Consider the following 25,569-nt stretch of genomic DNA (forward strand, 5'->3'; position numbering starts at 1 on the left):
TTTTTTTCTACATACAAGCACCAAATTTTACCCTCAAGCACCTTCCTTGTAATCATATTTCTCTATAAGAGATGTTGAATAACGAAAATATCCTTAGAACATACGAGAATAATACAATAAGCCTGATCCTCTATAATACAATACGTGTATGTACCATTACAGAGCACGTGAACGCCCACGATTTGTCTTCCAAATCCTGAAGAATGACGTCATATTATTCGTGAAGCTGAACATTCAGGCGCTGAAAGACGCCTGGGACAATACCTCGCCTTGAAAGTCTGTTCGTTTGTAGAGCTATGTTTCAGCGATCGATGTTTTTAAAGTGAATGGCATATTTTTTCGATAAAGGCAGAAAAGGTGAGTGGGAAAAATGTAGTAAACGAAGAAGAAGTTATATGAGAGAGTCGTAAATTTTAAATGGACTTATAAATAGTTGATGGTTGACGCCAATTATCATTTTGGTATTAAGTAGGTACATGAAGATCAGATAAATAAATGAATGCGTACTGTACAGAGTACGTTTTAAGAACTTGGCATACCACATGGTCACATTAAAATAATCCTAAACATCGACTTTCAATATAATTCCTTCGCGGTTAGATTAGTATGAAAAGTAAGGATTTTCCCACTAATGTTGTCTTAACGGGTAGATCTCACTATAACTATACCATTACTAGTAAGTTGGTCCGTAATAAGAAAAGCAAACCCCTGACTCTTTTATTCAGAAGCCTTCCCATAACTTTTAACTGCTGGAAATGCCAAATCAATTCCATAGGAATTTTCTCCTATTTAAAAATACAAAATCGTCCATATTTCGCTTCCTGCATTTGATACATCCACGGTTCCCGGTAGCAACTTGTACAGAACTTTCTTCTAGCTCGAATGTAGCCTGACTTAACTTAGAAAACTTGCTTTTCCAACTTTCCGAACTCATGCATAAAGAGATTTTTGAAGAATCTCATGTTTTTTACAGTTGGACTTTCTAGTCATATTTCGTTTTTAAAGTTTTGTAGTTTAGTTTTAAATTGTACTACGGTTTTTATATTTCTGTCTGCATTACTGTATTTTGGGTTCTGATCAGCCATTATCCATCCATCCAGCCATGAGTTTTTTGCCCAAGTCATGTATGTTAAATTTTTAACCACCTTCAATGCTATACAGCCTTTGCTCATTATAAAACCTTTTTACATAACGGACACTTTCATTATATTGTGCAAATGCTTTTATACCCCAGACAAGAAAAATGTCCTAGTCAAGTTTTTAGAGTGTTATATCTCATAATATGTCATAAGATACATAAAATATACTTTTATAAACCGGGTTAATTATTATCAAACCCCAATCTTTTAGTTAAGTTTACTATCAAACATTTTTATCACGTCTTTTAAACAGATCCAGCAACAAGAAATGAGACGGTAATCATATTCAAGGTTTATCATAAAATTCGCAATTCCCATTTCTTCGTGTTATTAATTTCCCCAACAAAGCATCAAGCGTTATCTTCTATCTCTCTTACACTTACTAATTATACTGAACGTGTGACAGAGATGTAGCGATGTCTGATGACTCGGCGGTTGTAAATTGTCAAGTCATAAGCATAATTAGTTTGCTTGATGGTGTTGTAAAATGTTAAGGTCTGTGTATACTGTATAGTACGGTATGTAGGACCTACCGTAAAATACGGTAGGTAAGTAAAAACTTTGAGGTTTTATACCTACAACTATTTGATCATCCTTGCAATTTCAGCTATATTCGGGAAAACCATTTCTTCCAACGATTAGACTATCTGCGTGTATAATAATAGCAGTAATGGCTTATAAGCAAGCTGGTTATTGTCAAAGGAGTATAACTGAACCAACTCGGTTAACGTCAAAGAGCAGATTTTAATAGTTTGTGTTTACAGAATACAAATCGACAAACTGAGCGTAAAGCAAGTAGATAATCATGTATGCGTTAGGGTGTCCCAAAAAAATCAAAGTCTTTTTTTTTTAACGCATACCCTCCTATTTTTTTCCTTTTGGTCCAAAACTATTATAAATAAAATTTTATGGTCGTAGGACCACGGTAACCCGTGCCGACTTACATTTGAATGTATGTCATACTTGCTCTCTAAGACTAACTCCTCGATGTGCTTGTGATTTCTTGTTATTTAGTGATCGAATTGTAGCGACCTACAAAAGAACATGAGCGCATCGCACGTCCGCACGCCGTCATAGCGCGCAGTGCACTGAGCGGCGCACGGCGCGCTTGCACTACGTCATCGCCTGATGCAAGCGACAGCTCCAGCGGCCGGGGCTCCACTGGCCGTATGATCGAGGAGCGACGACATCCCTGCGCCGAAGACCATCGTGTACTGACTGCGGTCAAGAGCTGCGTCGGCTATATTTACGTGTCGCGCCGCGCGCACCCTCTGCTGGCTCTGTTCCTATTGGCCACATCGTTCTCCGTACCACCACCGTACTACCAGTACTTGCAGTTCAGCCTAGGCTAATATTAAGCGACGTTTTAGAAAATAAAGTCAGGACTTCTGACTCTCGTCGTGTACGGACGTGTCGCTCTGCGCTCGCCCGTTTACGACTTTTGTCTTTGTTACGCCCGACGTAACGCTCACCGTAGTCGCTCTGCCGACTACAAATATATCAATCTAAAGCTGCTTTTTTCAAAGCGGCGGACGATTATCCTGTTTCTAAAACGTTTGTGTCAAGTAAATTCAGTTGACCCCTTCTGGGTAAAAGCCACAGTTTCGTGGTTCTCGGTTGAAACCATACGGTGACAACGAAGCCGAGAGGGTGTTGACCCAATCACACCCGCCGAACCCCTTCAGGGCAAGGCAGTCAATTGGACGGGAGCTCGGATTTCGGCCTTGGGGGATCTCCTAGTCGTGCCTTGCATCTGGTTTGCTTTCACAGCTACACACCTGGTGTCGGTTGGGTATCTCTATACCCTTCGCACTAGACTGGCTAGGGCCCGTTCGCACAATAAGACTGGCGAACGGTTTACAAGCTTAGGGCTCACCAATAGGTACTCACCTCCTGCCTATACCCGGCAGGGAGGGTTACACATCCCCGGCCCATCCACCCGGGGAGATAGGAGATAGGTTGTTAGGTTTTATAATTAGGCCCCCACCTTTAGCTCGGTAGCCCTCTTCCCTCACGGGAAAATGACTACCGAAGTAATTAAGTTCTTCTTTGAGGTCCTCCTCAAGGACCAAGACATCGTCGCCAAATATGGCGACATTATTAGTAACCTTGATATCAAGGACCCGCGCCTAGCGCGCTATTGTGTTATAGATAACGGCTCAACAAAGGAGGCCGGCGCAGCTGTGCCGCGCCCCATTGTCGAGCCTATAATTGTCTCTTCGGGGAAAACCGCCGCATTAGCGGAAACGGTAATCCCCAATACAATGGTCGATGCCCAGCTGCACTCGACCATTGTTTCTAATCCCATTGTCTCACAGACAATGGAAATAACTCAGGCGAGTGCACCTGCGTCAAACGTCGACGCCGAATGCATGGACACTTCGTCCTCCCGCTCTGCCTCACCCGTCCCAGAGGATGCTCAACCCGCCGAGCCCTCCGATTCCTCTTCCTCCGACGAAGACTTCACCGTCGTACTGGGAGGTAAGAGGAAAAAGAACAAAAACAACGACAAGGCGCGCAAGACCATCGCCCTTGCCGCATCTCCTCTCCCTAGCCCGCCCGCTGTGTCTACAGCATCCCCCGCCCCGTCACCCTCGACCTCGCAGGTCGCTTCCTCCCAAGGTGCCGCTAAGCCCAAAAGCGCACCTAAAAGCAAACCTCCGCCGCCTGTATACTTACAGGACAAGGCGAAATGGACCGAAGTGTCCAAGCTGTGTGTTGATCGTAAGATCAACTACAGATCGGCCTCCAATACCGGCAACGGCATCAAAATCGTCCTCCCTACGTCAGACGACTATAGGGAAATAACTAAAGCGCTAAGAGCGAGGAACATTTCGTTCCATACGTACCTCCCTGAGGAAAAACCTCTCCGGGTCGTCATTACCCGTATTCCGAAGGAAATCCCTTCGGATGACATTTTAAGTGACCTTAAGTCACAAAACATCCCTGCGACGCAAGTCCATAGGATGCACCGCGCCCGCAGCGGCCACGCCTTCGACATGGTGCTCGTAGTATGCGAGCCGTGTCCTTCCAAAATCCACCCGATTTTTAACATCAAATCGGTGTGTAATTTAACCGGCATCTCAATCGAGAAGCCAAATAGATCTGGCATTGTATCCCAATGCCACCGTTGCCAACTGTGGGGTCACTCACAGCGCAACTGTTTCGCCCAGCCTAGGTGCGTGAAATGCCTAGGCCAACACGGCACCTCCGACTGCCCGCGACCCAAGGACCGCACTCTGTGCACCGAGCCTCCGAGCTGTGTACTCTGCGGCGCCTCAGGCCATCCCGCCAACTACCGCGGCTGCCCAAAGGCCCCAAAAACGTCTCCCAAGCTGGCCAAGCGTGCAAACGCCCGCCAGCTAAGGGAAAGCCCATCAGCGAGGCTACCTACCGCTCAACTTCCCGAGCGTCTCAGCCCACAACGGCCCTCCCCATGGAACCCTCTCAACCATCAGAGAGCCTTTCCAACCCCGAGGCCAACTCAGCCCCAGCCAACTCCCGCCCCGGTGAATAATTCCACCGCGGCGCCCGCGAGCTTACCTCGCGTCCCTCCCGTCCTTCCTCCGCGCCCTCCGCGCCCTCCGCGGCTCCTATAGCCGCCAAGCCCGCGCAAGCGCAAGCGCCATCCAAATCCGTCGCGCCCTCTTCTAGCCCAGTATCAGCGCTCAGTTCTATGAACGTTATACTGAGCACGTTCAGTGTATTCACGAGCGACAGAGCTCAACAACTTTCGAGGGAGATAGTCGCCAGCAATGGCGACCTTATCAAACTCTACTCCGTTATGCAGGAGTATTCAGACGTCGCCCAGGCAGTTCAAAACCTGCCTCACTTTAGGAAATAGAAATGGATAATACATCCAAAATTAAACCCCATTCCCTTAGGCTTGGCTATTATAATGCCAACGGTATTCTCGGCCAACGCGACGAGATTTCCGCCTTCCTACAATCCCATAAGATAGACATTCTTCTCGTACAAGAGACCTTCCTAAAGCGTGTACGCGGCCCTAATATAGCTAACTACAAGTTAATTAGAAATGACAGGATCACACGCCACAAAGGCGGCACGCTTATCTATTATAAAAGATCGCTACATTGTGTAGAGATCACTCCCCCCGACTTAAGCTGCATTGAAGCCTCGATCTGTCGACTAGCCATGTCCCAGCACCAGTCGATCACTCTCGTATCGGCCTACTGCCCTCCCACGTCCTCATCCTTTCAGTCCTACGACCCGATCCTTTTCACGAACGATCTCAGAGCCTTACTAGGCCTGAGCGACTCTGTAATAATAGCAGGCGATCTAAACGCCAAACATCCCGCCTGGAATAGCAACACTACCTCTCCAAGAGGCAGGTTGCTATTTAATCAGTGTGAATCCCTCAACTTCGATGTCATCGCTCCGATGCATCCCACTCACTTTCCTAATATAGTCGACCACCTTCCCGACGTTCTCGATGTAGCGCTCCTCAAGAACGTAAACTTACGTTTACATTCGATCGAGGTACTACACGAGCTCACCTCCGACCACAGACCGGTTCTTGTGGAACTAGCCTCGCGCTCAGGCCCACTCGACCCGGATCGCCCTCCTCCCACCCAGATTATCACGGACTGGAGAATGCTAAGCGAAAGCTTGAAATCCTCCTCCGCCCAGTTAGAATCAATTCCCGATGAAATCAACTCAGTCGCTGACATGACGGGCGCGATCGGCTCGTTCACCGAGCACGTACAATCCACCGTGGACAAGTGTTCACGTAGAGTTGAAGCGACGAGCTTTCATCACTTCAAGCTCCCGGATGACGTGCGTGCTCTGGTGACCGAGAAGAACGCGGCTGTCCGTGCCTACAGTACTTTTCCCTGCGACGCTAACAAGTCTCACATGCGTAACTTACAGCGTGCTGTAAAGGAACGCCTTGCTGAGATGCGTGAAACGCGCTGGGACAAGACGCTGAGCGAACTCGAGCCGACTCATCAAGCCTTCTGGCAGCTTCAAAGGAAACTCAAATCCGATGAAGTAGCTTCCACCCCGCCGATCAAACGCCCCGACAATTCCATCGCCTTCGAGGACGATGAAAAAGCGGAATGTCTGGCCGACAGCCTCGAGGCTCAATGCTCGCCTAGTACCCAACCGGTCGACCCGGCTCACCTACTAAAGGTCGAAGCCGAGGTCGAGCGCAGATCCTCCCTACCACCGCAAGAAGACCCCGACGATCCCTTGCCACCCGTCACTCCAGACGAAGTGGCAGAGATCATCAAACGTCTCAAACCCCGTAAAGCTCCGGGCCCAGATAGAATAACCAATAAAGTGTTCAAAATCCTACCCGCTTCCCTCGTAATGCTCATGACCGCGATCTTCAATTGCGCCATGACCCATAACCTGTTCCCACAGGCATGGAAAGAGGCAACCGTAATCGGTATTCCCAAACCCGGTAAACCAAAATCAGACCCGTCCAGCTATCGCCCTATCAGTTTACTCAATGTGTTCGGCAAGATCTACGAGATACTTATCTATAAGCGTCTCAAAGATTACGTCGAAGCAAAGAGTCTTATTCCATTAGAACAGTTTGGTTTTCGAACCCATCACTCTTGTGTCCAACAAGTCCACCGCATCGTGGAAGGTGTGAGCCACGGATTCCAACGTGGCCAACTCACCGGCACGATTCTCTTCGACATAGCAAAGGCATTCGACAAAGTCTGGCACAAAGGCTTGATTTACAAGCTTTACCAACTCGGTGTCCCAGACCGTCTCGTCGTCATCTTACGAGACTTTTTGTCGAATCGCACCTTTCGCTATCGCATAGACGGCACTCTTTCTTCGGCCCACCCTATAAAGCTGGCGTCCCACAAGGCTCGGTACTCTCCCCCATCCTCTTCACGCTATACACTAGCGATATTCCTAAGAACAAGCATGTTCAATTAGCCCTATTCGCCGACGACACGGCAATCTACTGCTCAGGCCGCAGCCCAGCCGCCATAGTGAGACATCTCCAAGCCTATTGCAACACCCTAGGTGTCTGGACTAGGCTATGGAGAATCGAACTCCACCCCGACAAAAGCCAGGCCATACTCTTTCGAGCCCCGCCGTAGGCTTCCTCCCGCGCCCCCGTCAGTCACCATGTTTGGTAGGCCGATTCCTTGGAAGGAGCATGCCAAATATCTAGGTGTAATCTTAGACCAGCGCCTCTCATTCGCCGAGCACATACGTAAGGTGCGCTCTAGAGCAGCCTTTGTGTACGGCAGATTGCACTTCTTGCTCAATTCAAAGAGCAAATTATCTCTTAAATCCAAGCTACGCCTCTACGGATCGTGCATACGCCCCGTCATGATGTATGCTTGCCCTGTGTTCGCACAGGCAAGCCATCGCCGCCTTCACAGAATGCAAGCCCTTCAAAACCGTGCCTTACGGAAAATCACAGGAGCTCCCTATTATGTTCGAAATGAGATTCTTCATGTCGACTTAAAATCCCTACCATCCGCCAGTATATGAAGCGTGCCGCCATACGGTACTTCGAACGCGCTGAGAAACACGATAACTCACTTATCGTGTCAGCCAGTAATTACACTCCCTCCCGCATCAGTAGGATTCGCCGCCCTAGGCATGCCCTTCTAGAACCTGACGATGAGATAACTGTCCTCCAAGAGAGTAGTAAACTCACTAGCACCCTATACAAACACAAACCGCGTTCGTACAAACCTCGCCGCCGAGGTCCGCCGCGACGTCCCGTTCTCTGTCCTCCCGACCCTTGCTCATCGAGCCAGCCCGCGAGCTGAGCCAGTAGCTTTAAATTCCCCATTTAATAATAATGATCATATGATCCAGCCTGTCCCTTTGCTGCCTCCCCAGCGACGCCCTAAGCCGAGGTCCGACCCCACAGGGGGTACCCTTAGCGCAGTCGCTTAGTTTATAAGTTGTTTTACGCCCCTGGCTGGAGGCCTTAAATTCTAGGCATCCACAGGGAAAAGTCCGGTTAAGCAGTACACGGCCTCCTAGGCTGAACTGCGAGATGCCCTACCAAAAAAAAAAATAAAGTCAGTTGTTTCTGAGTGAGAGCGCGTTTCATTTCGAGAACCTCTAAAGTGGTGACCCCGACTGGAAACATGTCAGAAGAGAATCCCAAAGTGTTGCTCAGCACAGAAGACGTCGAAGCTATCTCTGTGAAGTCTCGGATACCTCAGTTCTGGCGTGATAAACCAAGACTGTGGTTTGCACAGTTCGAGACGATGGTTGCTAACCAGAAGCTCAGTGACGAAAACAAGTTCGGCCTCGCAGTCGCGCAGTTGGAGAAGATAGATGTGGAACAAATTAGCGACATTATTATGTCACCCGCCAACACTGGAAGATACGAGTTAACCAAGCAGCGATTACTTTCTGTCTACGAGGAGTCAGAGAATAAGCAGCTACAGAAGCTACTAAATGAGGTGGAACTCGGCGACCAACGGCCATCACAATTATTACGTCGAATGCGTGATTTAGCTCGAAACAAACTACCTGACGAAACGCTGCGAATGCTTTGGATGAGCCATCTACCATCAGCGACGCGTGCGGTACTGTCAGTTAGCTCAGAGTCGAATTTGGATTCGCTAGCGGCAATGGCGGACAAAATGGACGAACAAGCGAAGGAAATCAACTCCATTTGTTCCTGCAGCCACGGTAATAACAAGTCGCAGCCGCCGTCGACGTCGAGAATAGAAGACAAACTTATCGAGATGATTGATTCACTCTCACGTGAGGTGGCGGAATTAAGGATGGATAGATCGCGAAGTCACTACCGTCGGCCATATCGCAGCGATTTCAGATCCAGATCGCGTTCCAGATCCCGTAAAAACACAGTGGAAATGTGCTACTTTCACAGGAAGTTCGGGAAGGAAGCTTTCCGTTGTCGAAGCCCATGCAATTTTGAAAAAAACAACAGACAGGAAAACTAAAGACGACCTCGGCAATGACGGTAGCCGAAGTCAGCGGAATAATGAAGTACCGTCTTTTCATCAAGGAATTATCAACCGGACTACGTTTTCTTATCGACACTGGTGCCAACGTGTCCGTACTTCCAGTTCAAAACCAAGAGAAAAAGAAACAATTACCCACAAGTTACCTCTACGCGGCTAACGGTTCCTCCATACCCTCATACGGCGAACGATCGATTGTACTCAACTTTGGACTTCGTCGACCTTACCGATGGAATTTCGTGATCGCTGAAGTCAGTCGACCAATATTAGGGGCTGATTTCCTCCACAAACATCAACTCACGGTGGACATCCACGGACGTAAACTCATCGACAAGCAAACAGGTTTATCCGTCGTCGGTTACGTCACACCTACAGTCGACAACAGCGTTAATACGGTGGACGGTCAGCAGCCATATCACGATTTGCTTGCTGCGTATCCAGACATAACTAGACCAAATTTGAAGCTATGTCACAGCCAAGTGGAGCATCACATCGAGACGAATGGCCCACCATTGTATGCCAAAGCAAGACCGCTCCCACCGCACAAGTACAAGGCAGCAAAAGAAGAGTTCCAGTCGATGATCGAGCAAGGCATCTGCAGACCATCCAATAGTCCATGGGCTAGCCCACTCCACATGGTACTCAAGAAAGATGGCAAGTACAGAGCATGTGGGGACTACCGCAGACTGAATGCTGTTACAGTTCCCGATCGCTACCCAATACCAAGACTCCATGACTTCACTTATACCATGTTGGGAAAGAAATTCTTCTCCATCATTGATTTGAAGAAGGCATACTACCAAGTACGCAATCGTGAAGAAGACATCATGAAAACAGCCGTCATTACACCATTCGGTCTGTATGAGTTCACAAGAATGTGTTTCGGGTTACGCAACGCTGGTCAAACATTCCAGCGACACATCGACAACGTTTTGCGAGGGCTGCCAGTTTTTTCATTTGTCGATGACATATTGGTGGCATCAGAAACCCAAGAAGAGCACAGAAGACACCTGGAAGATGTCTTCAAGAGGTTGAACGACAACGGTCTGCAGCTAAATGTCTCAAAATGCATCTTTGGCCGACCAACACTTGATTTCCTGGGTTTCACCATATCAGCTGAAGGTATCAAGCCTACAAATGAGAAGGTCAAAGCCATAACAGAGTACCGACTGCCTCAGAACATTCAAGAACTCCGCAGATTCCTGGGAATGGTTAACTTTTATAGAGAAAATATTCCTAACGCCGCCGAACACCAAACGGAATTGAACGCCTACCTTCACGACTCGAAAAAAAACGATAAGACAATAATCCAATGGAGCGAAGCAGCAATCGAAGCTTTTAAAAAGTGCAAAGAAGATATTTCCAACGCCGTACTTTTGTCTTATCCATCGTCAAGTGCACCTTTCGCCTTGATGACAGACGCCTCGGACACCTGCGCGGGAGCTGTTTTACAACAGAAGATCAAAGGAAGGTGGAGACCACTCGGGTTCTTCTCTAAAAAATTCAATGACGCGCAGAAGAAATACTCCACCTACGACCGAGAACTGCTGGCTATTTATATGGCTGTTCGTCATTTTCGCTGGATGTTTGAAGGCAGTGACGTCACTATTTTAACGGACCACAAACCCCTAGTGAACGCACTGAAAGCGAATAGTAAGAACGAAACACCCCGTCGCACGAGATACTTGGAATATATCGGTCAGTTCGTCACAGCCATTAAACACGTCGCAGGAAGAGACAACATAGTCGCTGACGCGCTGTCCAGGGTCGAGACAATAGCCTGTCCTTCACCACTTAACTACGAAGAGTTAGCTCAAGCCCAGACGGAAGACGAAGAGTTCAAGCAAATAATGAACAATGACCGCTATTCGTTCAAGAGAATTAAGGTGCCAGAAACGAAGAAGGGAATTTACTGCGAGATGTCTTCTGGTACCGCTCGTCCATTCCTACCAGTCGCATTCAGAAAAAAAGCATTTCAAACAATCCACAACCTTAATCACCCCGGCATACGAGCGACGAAACGACTGGTTACTACGCGATACTTCTGGCCGTCGATGAAGACCGACGTCAAAGAATGGTCGAGAGCTTGCAGCCAATGTCAACGGGTAAAAGTACACCGACACACAAAAGCGCCGGTAGAGAGTTTCAAATATGTCGAACGGTTGACTCATCTTCACATCGACATTGTTGGACCATTACCAATATCCAATAATTGTCGTTATTTACTAACGATGATTGACAGAGCGACGAAATGGCCCGAAGCTAAGCCCATCGAAGATATAACAGCAGAGACAGTAGCCAGCGCCGTGTATGAAGGCTGGATTACAAGGTTCGGATGCCCAATTACAATAACAACAGATCAAGGGCGACAGTTTGAATCTGAGCTGTTCAACAAGTTAATGAATCGCATGGGAATCCAACGCACAAGAACCACGGCGTACCACCCGCAGTCAAACGGTTTGGTTGAACGCTGGCATCGTACATTAAAAACATCGCTCGCTGCAAGATTTAATTCTACGGGTTGGACGCGTGAGCTACCAACAGTACTTTTGGGCCTGCGCGCTGCTTTCAAAGAAGACATCGGAGCGAGTACAGCTGAGTTACTGTATGGGCAAACAATACGCCTACCCGGAGAGTTTCATGGAGAAGCTACTACGCAACACGGAAACCCATCACACTTCATGGAACATCTCACCGAAGCACTAAACAAAGCACAAGCGCAGCGAAAAATAAACAAGCCAGATGCGGTATTCATTCACGACGACCTATACAAGTGTACACATGTATATGTACGCAACGATGCAGTGCGAACGCCGTTAACACCTACCTATAATGGGCCGTATCCAGTTATCGCACGAAACAACAAATACTTCACCGTGCAACTAGCGAAAACCAGATCAAACATCTCCATCGACCGGTTAAAACCTGCGTACTACCTGAATGCAGATCCAGAGCACCAAGCAACGTACGCGCACATCACTAAATCTGGAAGAACATCGAAACCTCCTGTACGTTTCGCTGGGGGGGAATAATGTAGCGACCTACAAAAGAACATGAGCGCATCGCACGTCCGCACGCCGTCATAGCGCGCAGTGCACTGAGCGGCGCACGGCGCGCTTGCACTACGTCATCGCCTGATGCAAGCGACAGCTCCAGCGGCCGGGGCTCCACTGGCCGTATGATCGAGGAGCGACGACATCCCTGCGCCGAAGACCATCGTGTACTGACTGCGGCTATATTTACGTGTCGCGCCGCGCGCACCCTCTGCTGGCTCTGTTCCTATTGGCCACATCGTTCTCCGTACCACCACCGTACTACCAGTACTTGCAGTTCAGCCTAGGCTAATATTAAGCGACGTTTTAGAAAATAAAGTCAGTTGTTTCTGAGTGAGAGCGCGTTTCATTTCGAGAACCTCTAAAGAATCATTGTTTTCAAACAGCCAACATGTCACTAGACTTAAGCAGTTATAAAAAGAGTATATTTTTAATTAGGGGACCTAAAGCATCAAATGACGGGCTCAAAACTTCCGTCTAATGGACAAGTTCTGGCAGTTTCATTGTACAACTAGCGACCCACTCCGGCTTCGCACGGAATAACAGTATTTCTGCACTATTTAATGTGTTATTATACATGTAAACCTTCCTCTTTAATCACTCTAACTATTAGAGAAAACCGCATGAAAATCGGTTGCGTAGTTTTGAAGAATTAGGTAAGCTTACAACGGGACACGGGGACAGAAAAAGCGACTTTGTTGTATACTATGTTGTGATATTCGGGAAATTAATTTAATTGTGAATGAAAACGTAAATCTTACTAGTCGCGAATGCATTATATTATCTACTGGGAAAAGGCGCGTATTCCAACTAAATCTTTGCCTAATTGTGTGACGAAACTCGTCACCTTGTATCAAGTTTGGAGGGACAAAAGACACAAGACGTTTTTAAGCAACGCTATCACGACTTTTTCAGCAACTTAGATATGTAATTCATTTCATTTTGATTAATAAGAATAAATCATCATGTCCCGAGCCTTTTCCCAACTATGTTGGGGTCGGCTTCCAGTCTTGCCGGATTCAGCTGAGTACTAGAGTTTTACAAGGAGCGCGCTGCCTATCTGACTTCTCAACCAGTTACCCAGCAACCCAATACCCCTTTGATAAGACTAGTGTCAGACTTATTGGCTTCTGACTACCCGAAACGACTGTCCAAGATGTCAAATGACAGCCAGGAGAGCAGCCGGCCTACAGTTAGTTACAGAAAGCGCGTGCCTCAGAGGAGCAAAGGAAAATAACTCTTGAAAAACGATTGGATGTATCGTTTTTCAGGGGTTATTTTGTCTTTGGTTAAATTTTTTTTTCAAAAGAAGATCTTTACGGTACGTTGTATGACAAAATCACCTCTAACATCATTTCAGCAAAAAGCGAGTTCTTTGATCGATCGCCTTAAAATATAATGACAGTTTTCTACATGAATGTGTCCTACCTTCTAGTCAAATAATGCTTCGTATCAAAAAGCCAAAGTTTCAGCACTGAGAGTTAGTGAACGATGTGGCCGAAAGATCGGTGAAGTTCATGCGAGACTTTTATTGATTAATCACAGTAGATGAGGAACAAAAACAATTATTGTTAGGTACAGTCCTAGAACATCGGAAAATTTATCCTGACTGTAAAAAAAAACTACTTTAAAATGAAAATTTTAACAATGATATTATTTTTCAATGTATATGAGAAGATAAAACATTATTTGGATGTATTCAAGGTTAGTTTTAGTAATAATAATTAAGATATAAATTTCTCCATAGTAAGTCAGTACAAATTTTCATGTGAAAACTTTGGCGTTAAGTCGGCACGGGTTACCACTGTCTGATCGAGATAATATTTATTATAGGAGATAATGAGGTCAAACCGAAAAAAATTAGAGGGTATGCGTATTTGAATTCGAGAAAAAAAAAATCCCCCTTATGTCTTGGGACACCCTAGTATGCGTATGTTTGTAATGGGGTATTAAAATTGGTTTTGTAGTATTATAACGAGCGTGGGACATACAGATAGACAGACTGACTTTCATGTTTATAAATGAGTACCATCGGCAACAGCTAGTCGTTTATAATTATCAAAATTAACGCACTTTTTAACAAACAAACTTTTTGTACTTGGAATTTTCCTCTTAAGAAAGTTTTTAAGATGCCTGCTAATTAACTGATTATTAAAAGTACTTTTTTAGTCTAAATTTTCCACTGGCTGGGTTTCTCATAGTAACTGCTTCTGATAATTTTACTCACATTTAGCAGATACACCATGAAAGGCCCACAGCCATGGTAGGTACACCGCACGTCACACGCACGCTATCGTCAAAGAAGATTCATATAGCTTTTGGCATTGATGTATTTGAAATTGTGTCCTCACTCTCGTCACATCCAATATACATGCTAGCTCCATCAATTGACGATATAAATTACCATATTAATATTAATATCGCGTAATCAAGTGCATACATTTTACACTTAATACAACTACCATCAAATATATCATCTGTAAACGTTCCATTCACTTTCCAACATCCGAACTCTTCAATAGAAAACAATAGTACAGTAATAGTTTACCTTGCCATATAAACGGCACAATACACCCTGGTACTCCAGATAAGTGCTATTTCATGGACGGTTTTATGTCCACAATATGTTCACACGTACTCCCTTTTATATCGGCCATCTTGGATACGAAGTGACGTAAAGTAAATACATGCTATTGTTTGAATTGAATTTTTTGCCGATAGGTTTGCTAAGCAATCTCAATTTGGCAGCTTTAAATCTGAGTTGTTAAAAAAGGTTCTGTTCTAGCCTCAATGGTAGAGGATAAGTAGGTTTTATACTAAGGGGTTTGTTAGAGCAACATATGATAATTACATTGCAGATTTGATTCTTGTACTGAGCAAAATATAGAGACTAACTACCTATTTCTTACAACCCAAAGACTGAGGCTGCCTTCAGTGCTCGCAAAAGAAGTACATACCTAATATTATAAAGACCATTTTTTTGCTTTGTAACGTAAAGGCTCCTAAACTACTGAACCAAATGCATTCACTGTTGCGAAGCTACACTATCACCAAGCGTCGTATGTTATGTAGGCTATTTTATCCAGGTACGGGAAGAAATTCCCCCGAGACCTGGATGAAACCGCGAGAAACAGCTAGTGTTAAATAATATCAAAACATATTTTTGTACATGAAGATATCTTGTGTTGTACATAAAGGGAAAGGTTAAGCGGATTATTGTCATGTTAGTAAGACATAACCATATTGTTGCCAGTAAGATTTCTTTTTTTTCAGGCCCGATATGCGGCAAAATATAATTATTATTTTCGGGCTAAAACTAATTTTCCTAGAAGTAAGGTAAACGTAGTCTATTATATGCCTCTTCAAATAACAATAGCTAACGACTACTGTTTGGGTCCAGAATTAATACCACCTGTTTTCTTTTATTAGAAGATACCTAAAACGTCACAATATACAACAGCAATTTTTCAACCATTTCATTTACTTCTCCAATTTATAAACCTGCCCAAAAAGTCGTCCATACTAATTTTCAGCCTAAAAAAAACCTAATTAATTCCCCGCATTCATCACAGCCCTTTTTTCTCTGTATATAAAACTATATAAAAGCTATAAAAAGGTTTTATATAAACTGGAGTATGAAGTCCGAAGGTCGAGCAACTCATTCTTCTTTGGGATCAGCAGTGAATGGTAAGTAGATGGCACGTAGTATTTTTTTCTCCCAGTTACATAACTCAGAAAATGGTTTATGCAAACTGAATTCAAATGATGGTCATATTATTATGTTATAGAAAGGGAAAGATCCTTGTCTCGAAAATGTATTGGTGACGATCAAGTGTGAATGGGTCAGAAATTGGTTATTTTGAGATTTGTAGGTCTACAGGTAATTTATCTAGTTGAATTTGTATTTATTTACACAAAATATATTAACCATTAAGTGTGTTTAATGTAAATACACATTGTCTTTGTAAGCGTAAGCTTGGAAATGTCATTAAAAGACAATGTGCATGAGTGAATGTACATTTACACACACATACCTAAGGCTCATCCATCATTTCGGCATACAAAACATCAAGAACTTAATAATAGCTAGAGTATAAAGTAACAATATTGACTATCTTACGGTAGGTCATAATCCAAGTAACATAACTTTAGTTCTCAACCCTCCATTCAACACCACATACCATTACGACAACTCTAACAATATCCCAAAATACAATACAAACTTAAAGAATGACGAACTTCAAAACCCGAAACTACAAACAAGGAAAGGAAACTTTGAACTCCAACAAAACGAGAACATCTCCGAAATTCTACACATTAACCAATTCAAACAAGTTGGCGCGAGTTACGTACTCGACCGAATTCCAAGTTCGTCACATTATGACGTGAGTCGTGACGAACTGTGACGAACTCACACAAGTCAATTACGAACTCGTAATTTATACTTGTTGGTTACAGTTAGCGGTTCAATAAGTACTTTATATTCGGTAACTTTCCTCAGGTGTTTCAATTTAGAAGTTAGGCTTATTTTAAGTGGTATTCACAGCTGGTTTGTGAAGGCTGCTGTTGTTTATCTATAAGTAGCATAAGTACTCTTTCAAAAGCTGAAGTTTTGTTTGAACGTGGTAGTCTCAAGAACTACTGAACTGATTTGAAAAATTATTTCATGTTTAGACGGCCTATTAAGGTTACTTTTTATCCAGTTGTGGAAAGTAGTTCAGAAGGTAGGTAGTAGTAGTAATTGCTTCCTATTACGTTATGTATTTATTTACCATAACAATAGTACATGTATATGCAACTTTCACTCTAACTGATCATATCGTGTGCGAAATTATATCAATGCAAAAGAAAACCACTTATCCGAATTGTTATTACTGCTGACAAAACGCGGAAGAGTAATCCCAATAAAACTTTGCTTAATCAAACTAATAACACTTTGGATTACAAGCTCAGAATAGACCAACAAAGTAACCACAAGATTGCACGTTAGATAATACAGTAAGTTTTCACCAAAGCCCCCAAGAAAAGACCTTCCTGTTACTATCAGATAAGTTTAAAACAAAATCCATTACGCGGCTTATCGCATATCCATCGGACTAGAAGCGTCTACACGACTACAGATACCGTCCCATATACACGAGGGAACAAAACTTGCTATCGAACACTGAGAACAAAACTAGCAGAGATGTCATAACGCAAAAACTCCTAGTAAACTAGCGCTCCAAATACACGCTTTCTATGGCACTCTCGCATTGTTTTCAATTCTCAAAATAAAATCACCAATCTTTGACAGATTGGTCTTGCTTTGACAAGGGTCCAAAATATCTTGTTAGTTCTAATAGACCTACAAGAACTGACTCGTGACCTACCATTCCTATGGCATCTCCGCTATTTTTCCTTTCTCTGTGGTATCGAAATAAAATGCCAGTTCTAGCAACTTTTATCCACGTAATTCCGTTTTACGGTAACCGTTGTACCACAGGTGTGATGTTGGAAGTAAGAATGAAATTTAAATTTAAAACTGGCGCCTGTTTTAAAGGTTGTAGTTTAGGTGAAGCGGTTCGATAGCGTTTTATAGGTTGGCTATAATATCGGTACAAAGGCGATAAATAATGTAAATTCTACTAATTTATAAAACTAATATTTTTTACTGATAAATAGCGAAAACTTATATCGATTAATAAATTATGTGTCACTAGAGAATTAAATAATTAATCACCCGTTGCAGTTTTTTTAGGTTGGCACGACGGATTTCTGCAGATCTTTTTTGTAAAGTTGAACTAAAATAAAATCTACAAACTCGTAGCATTTTCTTAGCTTTTGTTACAGCTATTCCTTAAAACAGGGTGTTGAGGTGATTTTATTTAAAATGGCCGCGGATTATTTAAATTGCGGATTACACGGTGAGCCCGGGTTTCAGAGGGTTACGCGGTGAAATTATTTCAATTAAATTCTGGTGGTCTCGTGGTTATTTTCTACAGAAATTAGATTATGAGTCAAAAATTATTAAGTATTTCTAGTATTTTTAATTTAGCATTGTTTTAGAGTTTGCAATATCACATTAGTTTAATACCAATAACAAAAAATGAATGTGTAGCAACTATTTAGTCCTCTGGTACAGACGCGGTTTATAACAATAAAGTTTATTTTCCTTTTTAATTAATACACTCTCAAAAAAATTGCTCCTAGCCTACAACCTACATTTTGATAAAGGTGAGCTAGACGAATAGAACCCGAGTATAAGGTACTTTCTAGTCAAGTCACGTAGCTAGTTTGTCTACTTATTATACGTTACGTCGTTACGGCTTTTTCCTAAGTCTAGTTTACGATATCAATTGCTAGGTATCTTGAGGTAAACCTCTATTGTGTGAGAGGATCTTATTTAGAATTTACTCTACTTTATATTTGAATATACGTAGGTCAAGAGGTCAATTTGGATGTAATATTCTAGAATTATCAGCGCTGTAGCTGAACAATTGCTGTAAAAAATACCAATAATTTTGCTAGAACTGAATTCAATTTTAGGTTGTGTTTGGTTAATCAAATAATTTCAATGCATCTTTTAGACAAACAGTTCCCGCTTTTTTCACTGTCATACGGTCGGTTCCGACAACAGGCGGCGAAAAATTGTAGCGCTTAACGCACTCATGCGCTGAAAAACCCCCTGTATGCCGGTGGCGCGGATCCACGCAGACACAATTGATTTTCTATTTTTCTCTAATAAGTGGCATTCAAGCAGTTAAAGAAAATCAAATCTTAAAAGCAACTCAGTTATATCACACTTTTACTAAATCACTCCTCAAATAAAAACACTGAAGAAAAGATGTAATTTCCGAGGTTAATCCCGCAGTTGCGCCAATTAATCTCCAATGAAGAATCTGTCTCATTCATTTAAACTACACTACAAAGGATTAAAATAACTACAAGTTCAGTTAAGTCTTTTGTTACATTTCTTTGTAAAATCTAGCAAGCGTAGTGTAAAGCTGTGGTCACTGTCACAGCGGGGAATTGAAGCGGTCGGTTTACAAATAATACGTGGTAAGACACTCGAATATAACATGGGCAAAAAAGCCCGGTAATCTTTGGAATTATTAGTAAAATTTGATGTTTTCTTTTTGTGTTAGATAGCCCATTTAATGAAGAAGTCTACTGGCTACTTTTTATATTGGTGCATGAAGTAATATATCCGCCCGCACGAATCGACAGATGTCCCTTGGAAAAACCTAGCAGAAAATTCGTAAATATAAAAATTGTTACAGTTAAATATGATGTCTTGGTACCAGCACGAGTGTACATTATATAATTTACTCCCGATGAGGAGTCTCAACTTTTATGACATCTTGGTACCAGCATAAATGTACATGATTTAATTTACTATTCCATTAGAATTACAGTCACTATCGTTTTATTACTATTCTCGCTATCAACAAGACCAATCCCTTACACTCTACAGATATGTCCGTGCGGCACTTCTACATAATTTTGCTCTATCGCAGGGATGTCTGGCACATTTTATAACAGTTTTAAGAGCTCCCGACACTTTCGCAGACTTATAAATATTTTAAAGGTACTCCCTTTTTATAGGGGTAAAATAATTTATGCTCTCTAAAGTTTTTTCCAACAAACTTTTACGTATTTTGAAAGCATGTTATATTAGCGTGTCTCGTGTCTCGTCTGCGTTTGTTTATTATTAGGTGGCTATTCCACGCAAACTATGAGTCATGTTTTTAACCGAAATTAGTGCTTAAAGCTAGGAATTTAGCTTCTCCTAGATTAGTTTGCCACACCTGGGATATAAAAACAACAACAAATGAAAATAGAGAGGTAGCAGAAATGCAATCCGATATTTAGGGAAAGTCCAAATATTATTACTAACAATGAGCTGCGCAAAATCAACTATTATTTGTTTGATGATCTCATTTCCTCAATCCCTTTTTATAACTATCTCGTTTCCCGTATTTTTCCTGTTCATTTTGTTTTGCTGAACCAATCTCTCGCTGAGCAAAAGTACTGCATCAGCCATCAGATAGTTTTAATCGATTACACAAACACAATAATTGGATACTCGCAAGTGAAATATAAAAGATATTTTTTTCTAAAAGTATTTCAAATAGGCACTTAAAACCAAATTCTAATCTTCATAGGATAACTTCATTCTATTTCCTTTACATACAAAAAGTGACCTTATTCCTACTTAACAAAAACCTTGAAATATTTTTGAAGGGAACAGTGAAACAGAATATAAATATAATATGGAATTTTATTATGTGACTTTTCAGAATACCATGTTTCTTAAAGTGTTTCTTACATGCTTGACAAACGACACATTTATTCTATAATAGATAATTGCAGTCATAGACCTTAAAGAAGGTATTACATTGTATCTTTTCAACACCCCCCTTCAAGGTAATACCTACCTACAACATAGCATAACATTACAAAACATAAACACATAAATATAACTTAATCCTCATATAAATTACACTTATTCATGAATCGAAACAACAAATTTTTATTTAAGGCTTTTGTAAAAATATCGGCTGTCTGATCTTCTGTTTTGACATATTTCAAAACTAACTTGCCTTTCTTAATTAATTCCTTAATATAGTGATATCTAATGTCAATATGTTTCAATCTCTTAACGCTATCAGTATTAGCAACCATTATAGCACTTTGATTATCACTAAACAATACTACAGGACAAATATTCTCAATACTAAAATCTTTTAATAAATTTATTAGCCAACAAGCATCAGCTGCAGCCACACTAATTGCCACATATTCTGATTCTGTAGAAGACAGACTCACACTAACTTGTTTTTTAGAACTCCATGAAATTAAACAATTTGAAAACATAAAACAAAATCCACTTGTTAACCTCCTGTCTTTTAAATCTCCCCCCTAGTTAGCATCACAGTATCCAACTAGCATATCATTATTACATTTATACACTAATCTGTGATTAATGGTATATTTAATATATCTCATAACTCTTTTAAGAGCTGCTAACAACACATTGTTTGCTTTGTTTTGATACCTGCTTAAAATTGACACAGCTACACAGATATCTGGCCTAGTTCCTAATGCTGTTGTAAACTTAAACAAACAATCTAAAAGTAGATAAATTAGCTACGGGGGCATAAATTTCAAATGAACTTAACAGATCATTTTGTTCAAAGCCTCTGGCCACTAGTCTAGCTTTATATTGGACATTACCATTCGATTTTTTTTTTTAATTTTGAAAACCCATTTACTGCTTACAGTCTTTGCATCCACAGGTTTTTCACAGACAACCCACGTATTATTTTCTTTCAGGGTTTCTAGTTCTCTGCTTATGGCTTCTTGCCATTTACTAGCGTCTGGCCTTTTCATGGCTTCTTGGAATGTTAAAGGCTCATTTTCCTGAGTGGAGACATAGTGACACTTGTAGAAGGAGGTCTGTTTTCTTATACGAGTACTTCTGCGAGGAGATAATACTCTATCCTCTTCACTGCTGCAGACCTCGTCACTTGAACATGGTACATACATACTCATGTCACTATCTGGTACATGCATACTCATGTCACTAACTGAAGATACTTCTAAAATTGCCTCCGGCTGTTTGGCTTCCTTCAGCTCTACACTTTCATTGGACTGTTGGTTTATGTCGTTTACCTTTTCACTGGATGTACTATCCTGACCAACATTTTCGATTTCCAACATTACCAACTGTTCTTTCTTCTCCTCAGTCTGTTCTAGAAAAACTATATCCCTTCTAATTTCCACGCTGTTTTTCTTTGGAAAATATATTCTATATCCCTTTACATTATCTCCATACCCCACCATTATTCCCTTTTCTCCCTTTGGGTCCCACTTTCTTCTGTTTTGCTTTGGGATATGGACGAAAACTTCTGTGCCAAAGGTTTTTAAATTATTAAAATCAAAGCGTTTGTTTGTCCATGTCTCAAACGGTGTTCTTTCAGGCTCATGGCTTTTGCCAGTTCTATTTAATACATAGGCTGCTGTATGAATACCCTCTGCCCATAGCTTTTTAGGTAAACCCTTTGCACACAACATTGTTCTCGCTGCCTCAACCAAAGTACGGTTTTCTCTTTCCGCCTTACCGTTTTGCTCGGGCGTATATGGCACTGTTGTTTGGTGAATGATACCCCGCTTAGCAAAAAGGTCTTGCACAGCCCTACTTGTATATTCCGTTCCATTGTCACTCCGAAAATAATGTATTTTATTTTTAGTAATATTTTCAGCTTGGTTTATGAAGTTCTCAATACACACTCTCACTTCATCCTTCCCTTTAATAAAATACACTGACCTGTAATTTGAGTAATCATCTTTCATGACAACGAAATAACGGGAACCTCCCACTGATGGTACCTCCATAGGCCCACACGTGTCTGCATGTACAATTTCGCATGTCCTAGTTGACTTTGTTTCAGACGTTTTGAAGGGCAGCCGATGAATTTTGCCTTGTAGGCAACCCTCGCACTTTTCTTCTGCATTATCCCTAAAACGAATGTTATTATTTTTGAGAAAAGTTTTAACGTGTGTAAAATTTTGATGCGCTAGCCTTTCGTGCCATTCATTCAAAGTTAGTTGTACCTGAGTTACGTTTGCTTCTTCGCATTTATATCTTACGTTCATATAGCACATATCACCACGGTTTTGACCCACCGCGCATACTCTATTATGTTTATAAATTTTGCACGTTTTATTGTCCATTTTCATGACATATCCTTTAGCTGTCACGCATGTCACTGAAAATAAATTTGTTTTCAGTTCTGGAACATATAGCACATTGTCAATGGTTGTGTCTATCCATTGCCGACCGTCATGGAACTGCAGCGCCACCCTGCCAAATCCGTGTGCACTAATCGCCTGACCGTTTCCTATAATTACGGATTTATTTGTTAACGGATAATACGTATCGAAGAGATAACGATCGCGGCACATATGTTGGCTTGCGCCAGTGTCCACTAACCACTGCGATTGTTTATAATTTTCACTCGACTGCGCGACGAATGCATTTTCGGCCTTTTTATCCTTATTTATTTTGAACCAGCACTCATTCTTAGTATGTCCCGACTTTTTACAGTAGTAGCACTTCTTCCACGGTTTATTACGCGTATCACTTTTTGGTATATTGTTTCTTTTATTGTACTGTCCACCAAAGCGTCCACCACATTCACTTTGAAAATGTCCTGTTTTCTGACATTTGAAGCATTTGATGTTCTGTCTATCCTCTTTCTTCGCGACGAAAGCTGCCGACTGCTGAGGCACTTCTTCTTTGTCTCTCAATCGCTCTTCTTCTATGAGTAATCTGGCAACGAGGTGGTCATAAGTCTGCTTGTCTTCTGGCGCCGATTCCCAAGCGGATATAAAATATTGGTATTTTACTTTGATTATATATATGTCTAGATGTAGCGTCGAGTGCGCGCAAGCGTGGAAAAAAATGTCGATGTACTGTTCATCGACATGAGCTTTCCCGTCAATCAGAACAGATCGTGCCGCTTAACTGTCAATACGTATTTCGCGCGCTAACTAAAATACAAATAACAGAGATAAAATGACACCATGTGCAATTAAAGTCTGCCGGAATTATAAAGGAAGGCTAAAAAGTGCCAATAACATCACCTATCATCGGTAACTGACCCAGAAAATAAATATTTGTTTTTTTGTAATTATGTTTACTAAATCACGCCATATTGTATCAGTGTTGCCAGTTTCTGTTTTTCATTTTCCCAACTTCACTTTTTCATGTTATGTATAAAGGATATTTTTTTAAGCATTGTGCAAAAAAATAATAGGTATAATTTCTATTTTTATTGCTCGGATAGACATTTTCTGATTCTCCAAAATATTATCTACTATTATTTGATTAGTAAATTATTGTCATCAACGTAACATATATTTTTTTTTGAATTCCAAGTAATCCTATTGTTAGGAGTCAGTGGATAGACCGCATTAAAAAAAGCCGCGTAGATGCGATGTAGACACCAACAAAAAATACCGTAGTGTGTTCCGATCACTTCCGCAGCAAGGACATTAGTACTGTCGACAAGATAGGACGCCGAAGACTTGCAAAAGGAGCAGTGCCAAGCAGGGTTCAATTTTCTATAAAGTTTTAGTTAAACAGAATAACACAACAATACAAACTTATTTAATTAGTCTATTTTTTTCATTATTTATGGGAGAATCGTAGAAGCTGGTATCATTATTTACGTCAACTCGCGGTGTAAAATGACACCTACACGCACACATGCATAACAATTTTGTCTCTGCTTCTTTGTTGGGATTGTATGGTGACACTCCATCTAGACATATATATAATCAAAGGTATTTTACTGGAAGTGACATTAACACCTTAGTTATTATGAATTTTTCGGAAATAGTTTCTCCCATCTGCTTTAATTGATTTTTCAGTTCTTCTATTTTCGATAAGAATGTGGACATGTCCGTTCCGTCTTCATATTTATATTGAAAGAAACGTTGTTGGATGATATGTACAGTTGTTTCGGAAGTTTGTTCGTAAATAGTACAAAGTTTCTTCCACATTTCTGCAGACGTATTGCATGTTAGGATGTGCGTCATCACATTTTCCGACATTCTTGTCACAAGCCATGTTTGAGCTTTCGCATCCAGCTTCTCCCATTTAGCTTTCTCCACCGCCTCTTTTGGTGCCACCCTCGTTCCTAGAACCACATCCAGTAAGTCCTGGCTCCGTAACACGACTTTTGTTTGAAATTTCCATACGTTCCAGTTTGTCGTTCCTTCTAATTTTATATGCGATGTCTTGTTATCTTCCATTTTCCTTCCTGCACTTCCTTGTATTACGAACAAGTCTTTACAATGCAGTCTTTACTGTTTCACTGTTTTACGATACTATCGCCTTGCAGGATTATGTGCCTGGGCCCATAACCTGAAGGGAACAGTGAAACAGAATATAAATATAATATGGAATTTTATTATGTGACTTTTCAGAATACCATGTTTCTTAAAGTGTTTCTTACATGCTTGACAAACGACACATTTATTCTATAATAGATAATTGCAGTCATAGACCTTAAAGAAGGTATTACATTGTATCTTTTCAACAATTTTGTCGAAAATTCGAGGAAAAAATTGCAAAGACATCTGGTAATAAGGATAAGGGTATCGAAAACCCACCTTTATATTTTATTTATATTGGAACTGGCAAGTTATCGGTAATTCTATTAACTCTGGCTTGGGTTTAATATTGATTCTGTGAACCTATATGAATTTCGTTGAAAACTTTTGGCTGGAATAATTGCATTGAAAAGGCTACGCGTTATTGTAAGCTTAAAAGCTGATGATGGATTGCAACGGTAGAAATCAAAAATAAAGTCATTTCAGTTCTGTGTTTATATGATACTCTTACTTATGTAATTATTTGCCTAGCCTGTTCCCTTGTTGGAGTCG

The 25,569-nt window shown here is 41.7% G+C and overlaps 1 protein-coding gene and 1 long non-coding RNA gene across 3 annotated transcripts in view; one reads left to right on the forward strand and one right to left on the reverse strand.

The window, feature by feature from the left end:
- Positions 1 to 25,569, reverse strand: part of LOC110382627 (calmodulin-A) — a 220,964-nt gene that overhangs the window by 167,597 nt on the left and 27,798 nt on the right. The window lies entirely within an intron of this gene.
- On the forward strand, positions 23,167 to 25,139 carry LOC135117260 (uncharacterized). Its single transcript, XR_010276750.1, has 3 exons — positions 23,167 to 23,517; positions 24,466 to 24,703; positions 24,890 to 25,139. It is a non-coding gene; the product is annotated as an uncharacterized LOC135117260 (long non-coding RNA).

The sequence above is a fragment of the Helicoverpa armigera genome, chromosome 8, assembly GCF_030705265.1.
Source record: "Helicoverpa armigera isolate CAAS_96S chromosome 8, ASM3070526v1, whole genome shotgun sequence".
NCBI lineage: Eukaryota > Metazoa > Arthropoda > Insecta > Lepidoptera > Noctuidae > Helicoverpa > Helicoverpa armigera.